An 8,520-nucleotide genomic window follows, 5' to 3' on the forward strand; every position below is an offset into this window, starting at 1 on the left:
TGTGTGTCCTTCTGTGTGTGTGTGTGTGCGTGTGTGTCCTGTGTGTGTCCTTCTGTGTGTGTGTGTCCTTCTGTGTGTGTGTGTGTGTCCTGTGTGTGTGTGTCCTTCTGTGTGTGTGTGTGTGTGTCCTTCTGTGTGTGTGTGTGTGTCCTGTGTGTGTGTGTCCTTCTGTGTGTGTGTGTCCTTCTGTGTGTGTGTGTGTGTCCTGTGTGTGTGTGTCCTTCTGTGTGTGTGTGTGTGTCCTTCTGTGTGTGTGTGTGTGTGTGTGTGTGTCCTGTGTGTGTGTGTCCTTCTGTGTCCGTGTCCTTCTGGAGTATGAGGGATTATGGAGGCCAGGACTGGGGGGGATGGTGTTGACAGATGAGGTAGACTGTGCTCTTGGAATTTTTAGGTTGTGGTCCAAGATCAAACGATTGACCTTTCTTTAAGAACTGTTAAGTTTATAGAGAGGACTGCTTTGAGATGCTCATTCTTTTTCTCATTTACTTGTATTCTGTGTCTGTGTTCTAAGCCCCCATGTGCATTATCTCACTGATTTTCTTCTCTCTATCCTAAGAGTATTTATTATCCACATTACACAAGTTAGTGAATCTTTTTTTTAGTGATTCATTATATATCGTTTTAGACTCTGTTTTATTTTATTCGCAGAGTGACCCAACTCTGCTCAGATGGAAAAGCACCTGTCTTCCTCGAATGATTCATTTGGCGGGAACAACAAAACCCTGTGCCAAAAAAACCCCCCCAAAAAACAAAAACAAAACAACAACAAAAATATCATGTGCCAGAATGTTCTCTAACCCACAAAATCCCTCTATCGAAAAGAAAAAATTTATCATTTTATTATTGTTCATTGAAAATTAATCAGTGTTTCTTTTTCTTTTTTATAGCCAGACTCTGTTTAGCCTCACCTCAAATTCTGTGTAGCATGTTGGCTTGAGATTTTAAAATAAAATGGGATACAAGGAGGGGTGGGGAGGTGATAAAGAAAAAAACAGAGGCAGGGCGGTTATATTGACAATTTAATTGTGATCTCAGTCTATCTCTCTCTCTTTTTCTATCTATGTCTTTTTCTGGAAGGACAGGATCGCAGGTCAAGTTCCCCAGGGAAATCGACCCTGAGGTGGAGATTTGATTGCATCATGTTTATCGGGCAGTGCTCTCAGGTCAGCACCTGTAAGGGAAGGAGGCACAATTGGGCAGAAGTAGTAGTTGGACTGTGATGATGTCACAACTGACATCCCAGCTGATCCCACAGGCAGCTCTAGAGTCTGGATGGTCCTTCAGAAGGGTCCCAAATTAAGGAAAGAGGGATGAGCCCTTCTGCACGTGTCAGTCGGTCACTGACTTCAGGCTGCCCCTATAGGTGAAGTGGATCTACGCAAACAAAGGCAGTTGGGAATTGAGGAACTTCAAAACTCAACTGGGAGTCAGATGGTGAACCTGCCAGCACTCTGGGCATCTGGTAGAGTGAGTGCTCCAGTCCCAAAAGGCAGAGGTGAATCTGGGTGTCATTTACCACAGCATCCGCAGAGATTTTGGGGGATTTTCTTAATTATGAAATACTTCAGATATACAAATGGAGAATAATATAACAAACACCTCCATGCCCATAATCCAGTTTTAAAAAAAGAGAACATTACAAATTCAGCTGAATTATACCCAGTGTACTTTTACCCAATCCCATTTCCTTCCCTCCATCAAGAAGTAATCACCATTCTAAGCTTGACGTTTCTCTTTTTCAAGTAAGGTGACCAATTGTCCTGATTTGCCTGGAACTCGGGGCCTGCGGGTAAGGGAGGGTCCCAAAATATGAAACTTTCAGTAATAAAACAGTAAAAGTTGCAGACAAACCAGGATGGTTGGTCCTATTTTCTACTTTTCAGAACTATTTTCTACTTTTTCTACATATGTATCAATTCACAAATCATGTGTTATATTCCATGTTTAAACTTTATGTAAATGGGATCATGTTGCCTTATCACTCTACAACTTGTTTTTTTAAAAGCTAAATATAACATTTGTGAGATTGAGTCATGTGAATAATTATAGCTCAAGTTCATTCATTTTCACAGCTCCAGAAGATTCCACTGCTTGGATATGCCACAATTTATTTCTCCACTCTGCTGTTGATGGGACATTTTGGTTGTTTCTGGCTGTTCCTTTCAAACCATGCTGCAAGTGGCATTACTGTATGATCTTCATGCGCATGTTGTTTTTCCATGTAGGGGTAGAACTGCTAGCCTGTCCTGCAAGCACACCTTCACCTTACTAATAACCAGAAAATTGCTCTCTGAAGTGATTGTACTAATCTTCCTCCCCATTAGCCAAGTCTGAGGGTTGCTATTGCTGCCAGTCTTTACCAAAGTTTGCTATTATCCAATTTTGAAAACACTGAAATCGAAGAGATCTAAGATTTTTGTTTTCTTTTTAAAAAATCTGCATTGTTCCCTACTGATTTTTAGGTACGTTAAAATGTAAATATTCACCAGATTTGTATTCTGTAGGACAATGATTTTGTTACTTTGTACTTGAGGACATACTCTAGGTCCAATTTGAGGTGAGGCTAAACAGAGTCTGGCTATAAAAAAGAATACCTAGAAACCATCACAATGCTTGTCACATAGCAATCACTCAGTGCATACTTGTTGACTTAATGATCAAATTCTATTGAGTGTTCTATTTCTTGATAATGTTATATTTCTTAAATATCTATGGAGAATCTTAGTAGTCATTAATTCACTCAACAAATGTTTATCAACTACCTACCATGTTCCAAGTGTGGGAATATAGTAGTGAATAAAAAAAACAAAAACCCTTGCCCTTGTGAAACCATACTCTAGCGTCATGTACTTCACTCTAAGCTGCAGTAGATGAAGAGACAGCGATCAGTTAGGCACAAAGTGACCCGAGAAGGCTGCACAAGGGAGATGAAGCTCAAGCTAGCCTTGGAGGATGGTGCCCTGAAGATCTCAAGGGAAAATGCCAGGCACTGAGGTGGGGAAGGGAATGGAATGTGGTGTAACATGAAAAGAGGTGAGCGGAGGGATTCAAAGTGGGAACCAACAAAGGCCCTGGAAGGCAATTTTTAAGTTCATATTTCTGGAGTAAAAAACACTGACTCAAAGTTTTGGAGCAAAGAAGCAACATGGCAAAAGATCTGTTCAGGGCAGATAGGTCTGGTTGTTTAGTGTGAAAAGTCTGAAACCTGGGGATTGAATAAGGCTGCTGCAAAAAGCCAGAAACCTGGGAGACTTCTAGACTCTCCACCCCGCCCCCCTACCCACCCCCCCACACACCTGCATCCAGGGAGTAGCCAAGTTCCTTCAATCCTGTCTCTTTAGTAGCTTCTGGAGTCACAATGCTGGTGGATGGTTTCCCTAAAAGGCAAACCCAATCATGTCACTGCTGTTTCACATCTATCAATTGCCCCATACCCCTTACGATAAAATCCAAGCTCTAAAACATGGTCCACAAGGCTCCGTGTGACCTAGCTTTGCGTACCTGTTCCCATGCCCTCAGAGCTCTGTGTTACAAACTCTGAATGATGTTTCACATTTCCATAACTCGGCATCCTGCCACTCTTTGTACTCAAAACATGTTTCCCCGAGTATTTGGAAACTTGTTCTCCCTCCAAGTTCCAGCTGCTGCATTAGTTTCTTAAAGGAGCCTTCTCTGGACACTCATTCCCAATGAACACCTTCATACACTCATCACATTGTGTTTGCAGTTATAAGTTTGTCTTCTCTGCTAAAGAGGGAGCTTTTTGACAGCACAATCGGGGCCAAACCATGGACACAGCCTACGTCCATTAGATGCGAGCTCCACGAAGAGTCCACCCATATCTCTTTTGTTCACCATTATCCAAGGATGAATGCATATAGACAATTAATCAATCTTTGTTGGATTCATGGAAGATAGAGTACTTAATAAACATTGAATGGATGAATGGCAAGTGTTATGTCGTGGGAGGGGAACTGAACTAAATTTTCCAAACACCTAGGGATTCATACTTTTTTATGTATTGCCTGTTGATTAAAAATTGTAAAGCTAGCCATCTGTAGAAACTTAGTTTATATGATAGGATGTCCCCTTGGTGACATGCCTTATGTTGTATGGCTCACAATCAGGCATTTAGGTGGTGCATCTGTGTTGTTGAAGATGGCCATGATAAACTTATTATTAAATAGCAAAAATCTTCAGTTTGTGATTAAAGAAATGGAAATGTCAAGGGGCTTAATAACTAACTCAATCTCACCCCACAAAAACGCACAATCTCCCTCTCCCCAGGAGGCATTTTCCTTTTCAGTCCACACTTTATTTATTCACAGTCCGCCAATATCATTGCAAATGAGCTCAAACCATTTAACTTCAAAGCCAGCCAGAGGCTATGACCTTGAGATTTAAAACCACAAAGGAGTACAAAGTGAACAACCATTTTTATGTACTTTCTGGTTGACCACAGATCTCTTTTCAGACCAAATGTCATTACATGGAGGGCACTCCTGCGACTTCAGAAGAGAGATATTAGAATCACCCAACAAAGGACTCTGGTTGGCATACTGAAAAACCCCAGCACAAGGCCCAGCTCACAGCAGGTCCTCACTTGAATGAACGAGTGCCCATTCCTAATTTCTCTTATAAGTATCAAAGATGGCAACTATACAAAAATTAGGAAAAAAGCAACTCTACTATATTTGTAATTATTTGTATTATTCTTGAAGATTGTTTCACTTTGTACCTTGTTTTTGCTGAAAAGAGTCCAAGCATTTCCTTCCTGTTTCTGACATTTTTATAGCTGTAAATAAATTATCTTAACTCTTTCTTTTCCTTCAGTAACTTCCCTTTTGCTTCCAAACAAAGACCAAATTCTTGAGCCAGGCCTCAAGGCTTTACAGTGGGCATCCCCTTCCCCCACTGTTCCTCTGAAATCACCTTGCATTGCAGCCATACATGTTCTAGAATTTCCCGCCTGTGCCTTGGCTCACACAGATGCTCCAAGTGGAATGGCCTTTCATGCTTGCTGCAGCAGAGGGTAGCAGGATTCAGAGCTTCAGCTATGGTTCAAGACAGGCTCGGGTGCCTGGGTGGCTCAGATGGTTAAGTGTCTGCCTTTGGCTCAGGTCATGATCCCAGGGTTCTGGGATCGAGTCTCACATCGGGCTCCCTGCTCCTTGGGAGCCTGCTTCTCCCTCTGCCTCTCTCTCTCTCTCTCTCTCTGTCTCTCATGAATAAATAAAATCTTTAAAAAAAAAAAAAAAAGACAGGCTCCACCACCTACTGTTGTATGACTTTGAGTGAGTTACTTGTGCTGGTGGTCCACCTGTTTGGTCTTAGACACACCCTTTTCCCTTCCCCTGCTCCCCTCTGAGCCCTACAGGCTGTGTTTCCCGGACTCCAGGGTCAGCCAAACTGAGGTACCAGTGGCCCACCAGTGGACAGGAAAAGGAAGAAGCTGGAATGTTTCTAGTCTCGAGCAGTAGCAGCATCTCCTCCTTGACTCCAGCTACCGCCAGACAGGCCTGCTGTGATTTCCGCTTCCTGGTGGGAAAGAGAGGGAAGCAATCCCAAGGATCTCACTTGAGCCCGGCATTCAGCTATGCCTGAAGCAGTAGGATGTAACCTCCGCAATTCTCATTTATGTGAGCCAATGCATTCTCTTTTAAAACTTAAGCCATTTTGACTTGGGTTTTTTTTTTTCACCATAAGGAGCAAATAGTATTTATTAATTTAACCCCTAAGTAAGAATAACTTCTCACTTATCAAGTACATGAGAGAAAAACTATTCTTAAATCACTAGGATGCAGGGTAGAAAATACTACTTGGTGTAGGAAAGATGTGAGTTCAGAAGTGGGAGAGTGACTTCCATCATGACCTGTGGGGGGGGGGGTGGGGGGATGGAGCCAAGGCATTCAGGTTGAAATGGGAAGCCAAGGAAGGGTTTTGAACAGTGGTATGTCATGATTTAAGCTGAGCTGTAGGCAGATTACTATGGGCACAGTGTGGCCTGCAGAGCCACTGCATTGTACAACTCCAGGGGGTGCCATTTACCTAGAATGGTGTTCCCTGGAGTTGTACCATGTGCAGCCTTGAGCCATGGAGAGAAGCTGCAAATACGGCCAAAGAGCTTCTGTCCTCCAGTAGAGAGGTGCCAGGAACTTGGGCAGTAATAGAAGGCAGGGGATGGATTTTAGACACACTCTAAAATAATTTGAAAGTTTCAACGTGGGGAAAGGAAGAGGTGTCAACAGAAAGAGGGGAGTTGGGAGGAAGAGTAGATTTGGTGGAGACAGAAAGTTCCTTTTCAGACGAGAGATTTTAAGGCGATAATGGGAGGAGGCTGGTGGCTGCTGACAATGGGGCTCGGGGAAATAGGGCTGAGAATACAGATCTGGAAATTATTCACACAGAGATGGTACTGGAAAGCACAGTTCGGAAGAAATTGCCAAGAGAGAACATATGTGTTAGGAGAGGGCCAAGGAATGTTCCTTAGGGAGCAGCTACATGGAAAGGGCAAAGAGGGAACATGAGTCAGAAAACTGGACTGATGAGGGAAGAATCAGAGAATCGTGAGAAAACTCAGAATCATGTCAGGAGGACCAAGGACATGTTTCAGAAAGAAGGGGCTGGCCATTTCCACACCCCCTTTTCCCTCTACAGTAATTGCTGAAGTGTTTGTCAAGGGGCACGTGGGTGGCTCAGTCGGTGAAGCGCCCAACGCTTGATTTGGGCTCAGATCATGATCTCAGGGTTGTAAGATCGAGCCCCATGTCCGGCTACTTGCTGGGCTTGAAGCCTGCTTGAGATTCTTCTTTTCCCTCTCCCTCTGCCCCTCCCCCTTCTCTTCCTCTCTCCCTCTCTAAAAGAAATAATAAAATAAAATTGAAGGGTTTGATGAAGCTTTCATCAGCCTGGGTCTCTGAGCAACTACAGTGAGCAGAGCCCCAGATGACCCAGATGGACATCTAGCTTGAGCGAGAAGTAACCTTTGCTGCTAAAAGCCAAGAAGAGTGTTTTATTGTTTCGGCAGCAAAGCCCAGCTCATCCTGACCAACACACATGGTTGCCACTTGGGGATGAGGGAATGGGTAGAAAAAGCATAATCAGAGATCATAGCATGTTTGCAGGATTAGGGGGGAAACTGGCAAAAGAAACTGAATATGTAAGAGAGGGTAGAGTTGGTTGGTCTTGGCTCTGGGGGAGGGTCAAGGGCTGTGTTACAGCTGTGCACACCAGCATACCACAGTACAGGTTTCCTGGATATGTGGCCAACACACCAGGTCTTCCCAGGACGCCACTGGGTCCCGTGTAGCTATAGGCCAGCAGGGAAGATGCAGCAAAAGCTCAGAAGGTGTTGTTCTGTGATATACAGCAAGAGCAGGTTTCCTCTGTCATCTGCTAGGGCAAGGCACTGAGATGTCCAATCCCAGGAAGCATCTCGAACTCCCTGGACATGAGAGAGGCAGCTGGAAGGTGACCAACCTTCTCCATGCAGCCGCGTGGAGAGCTCATCTCTGTTCCGTGGAGCACTTAAGACTGAGGTGGAGCTTAGTGGAGGGGGTAGGAAGGAATCAAGCACAGGAAATACTCTATAGTATTTCCTATAAATACTATAGAAGAGAAGCAGCCTTGTGTTAAAGAACTGTGTTTCTTGATTTTAAGTAATGGCTTACCCAGAAAAAGCTCAGGTCCCTTTCTGTTTCCAATTCCTTGTTTAGACTTGATTCTTACTGCTCTATTTTCTGAATAACAGTTGATGGTGAATGACCCTTGTTCTTGAGGCTCAGGTACAAATACCAAATTTCCATTTTCTTTTATAGGCTCCCAGGCTGAAGCAATAAGAGAAGACAAGCTGTTCTCATCAAGGTATTTTATCCCATGGGTAAAATAAATCACAAGGAAAGAATTGGGTGAACTATAGTAAAAAAAAAAAAAAAAAAAAAAAAAAAATCCCACTTTTTTTTAAGTCACTTGAATGAAGATTGTCATCTCCTGAAAAGCAGTGGCCAGTCTTGTCACTGTGTCCGCAGCACACAGCTTAGTGTCTGGCACAGAGTCGGCACTCAGAAAAACCGTTTGCTCACTGAACAAATGAACGAATGAGTGTTTTGCTGCATTGTGGTTGCGTAAATTGCTTTGGAAAAAAATCACAATTACAGGTAATACAAGGGATCTGCTGGGCTGGACCCATGCATCTAGGACGATTGAACTATAATTCATAGACCCGAGGGACAATCTCTGCCATTTTGACTTCACTCTGCGGCTCAGAGCTTGGCTTTAATTGTGCAGCTAACAGGCTCGACCAGCAACAAACTCCCTGGCCTGAGTTTCCCCATCTGTTCAGTGTGAGGACTGAAGTAGTTAGCAGCAGGACCCTTGTTAATCTCTGTTACACTCTGACTGTTCTCTCAAATCCCTGAAAATATGCATTTTTAAACAAAAGCCTGTCTAGTAAGTTGGGAAGTTTCTAACATTTTTCTTCTGTGAAACTGTAGCAATCTGTAGTTAATGTAATGAGAGAAA

This window comes from Zalophus californianus, chromosome 9, assembly GCF_009762305.2.
Source record: "Zalophus californianus isolate mZalCal1 chromosome 9, mZalCal1.pri.v2, whole genome shotgun sequence".
Classification (NCBI taxonomy): domain Eukaryota; kingdom Metazoa; phylum Chordata; class Mammalia; order Carnivora; family Otariidae; genus Zalophus; species Zalophus californianus.